This window comes from Gadus chalcogrammus, unplaced genomic scaffold (genome assembly GCF_026213295.1).
Source record: "Gadus chalcogrammus isolate NIFS_2021 unplaced genomic scaffold, NIFS_Gcha_1.0 GACHA079, whole genome shotgun sequence".
NCBI classification, from domain to species: domain Eukaryota; kingdom Metazoa; phylum Chordata; class Actinopteri; order Gadiformes; family Gadidae; genus Gadus; species Gadus chalcogrammus.
The window spans coordinates 255,499-257,500 of record NW_026613514.1 but is presented as its reverse complement, the minus strand read 5'-3'; the positions used below and the strand labels follow the sequence as shown (position 1 = coordinate 257,500).

The following is a 2,002-nucleotide window of genomic DNA, read 5'->3' as shown; positions in this document are numbered from 1 at the left end:
CTTCATGCAGAATAGACCAAATAATGCATGCAGAGCCGAATAAGGACGATATCCAATCGTGAATACAATTTAGAAGAGAGCCCTCAAATGCTATAACCACCTTAAAGGGATACTTCACTGGTGGGAATGTGAAGGTTTCATGAATTAAATAATTATATTTATTAAAAATGTGAATGTGAATTCTAATGCACCTCCCTCAGCAAAACACACTCGCCTAGAGGTGAGACCGTTGTAATATTCTACTATATTTCTACTATATTTCTGTTTACAAAGTACACAAAAATAGAGAGACGCCGAGATCGTTTATTGGCCTGTGGCGTGTGCCCCGGCGACCACTGACACACCATGGCATATGCCGCTCAGGAACGGTACCTGCCGTTCCCAACATGGTATATGACACCAGCACATTAGTAGGAGTAGGTCCAATCTAAAGTATTTATTACCAGGAAGTTATGAATGTACTCTTTCAGACGCATTTCCAGGAAAAGATTTTATTCGCTTCAATACGGTTTGTGACTGATAATCTAAAGAAAATATGAAATTAAGCAAGCTGTACCTTAGTTCCTCCGTGGGAAAAACATCTGCTGCCCCATGTAGTATGAAGATATAAAAGCAAAAAAGCAAGGAAAGTGAGATCCGTTGAAGGAAGAGATTCACCAAAACACAAAGTAAGTGTTCAGAACCGAGTCAGAACGTTAAGAGGTTCTAAAGGTTCAGAGTAAAGATTGAGCTGCTGGGCTCCTCAGTGTGGAAGACAAATGAGAAAAGAGACTTCAAGAGCAGCTAACTACGTGTAAAGCCTTCACGATGGTCCCAACGCTCCGTCAGGGCGCGGCCTCCATCCGAACACAACCTAATCTGGTGAAGTGATAAAATAAGACGGAGCAAAGGTTGGAGGAAGTCCATATAAGGCTATAAACCACCAGGTACCCATAATGATGTTGGAGGTTAAAACAGAGGAACTAAAGTTACTTCACGGCTATAAAGTTCTGCTGTACTTTGTATCGTGTGCTGTGAAATCATGTGACTCCCAGCGTATCAAAATACATAGGGAGAAAAAGACAAGACAAAGAAACAGAGTAAATATGTATATATAATATATCTTTAAATGTATCCACGCTGTCAAAAACACCTTGGATCAAACCAGATCCCAGAGCTGGGCCTGAGTAAGAGCTGTCATTAAAACAATCAATCATTAACCAACTTAAGAGGACTGCTGTTTTACCTGTACTCCACACGCACACGCACCCACACACACACACACACACACACACACACACACACACACACACACACACACACACACACACACACACACACACACACACACACACACACGCACACGCACCCACACACACACACACACACACACACACACACACACACACACACGCACACACACACACACACACTCAAAACTTCACTTTTCTCCACGTTTAACATCCTACCCTTTAAAAGTCACAAACGGTCTACTCTGCTGCAGTCTGTGATTCATTCAACCCAGCGGTAGTAAAGTGGAGCATTTAGCTTCAAATGTAATGAATCATTTAAATGTCTTGAGAGTAGGAAACACAATGATTTGACACAAGGGGCCCTATCTTGCATCCATCGCAATTGACTTTCTACACACCGACGCATGTATCTTTGCTAGTTTGAACCCGGCGCAAAGCCGATTGTCCCCCGCAACAAACCTGCGCTACTAAACTTGCGCCCTGAGAGGCGTGTCGGCAAAAAGCAGAGGCGTGTTCCGGCGCAAATGATACAAGCTGCTATCTTATAGACCGATAAAGCAGTTGCGCAACTGACCGACAAATACCTGGTCTAAGTGCAATAGTGGATAGCGCAGTTGATGTTGCTATTTTGACACATGCAGCTTACACACCAGTAGGCTATACACAGGACAAACATGAAAACGATTTACCTAATTTAAATATTAAGATGATGATGTTGATTGTGGAAAAAAAAAAAATCCAAAGGGGCTTCATGAATGAACGCTGTGCCA

General features: G+C 42.6%; 1 protein-coding gene across 1 annotated transcript in view; it reads right to left on the bottom strand.

Moving 5' to 3' along the window:
- Window positions 1-1,092, bottom strand: part of LOC130378466 (NLR family CARD domain-containing protein 3-like) — a 24,080-nt gene extending 22,988 nt beyond the window's left edge. The window contains exon 1 of the mRNA XM_056585213.1: window positions 557-1,092. The gene's annotated coding sequence lies outside the window, so the exon portion shown is untranslated. The remainder of the gene's footprint in view (window positions 1-556) is intronic.
- Between the last annotated feature and the right edge of the window lie 910 nt (window positions 1,093-2,002).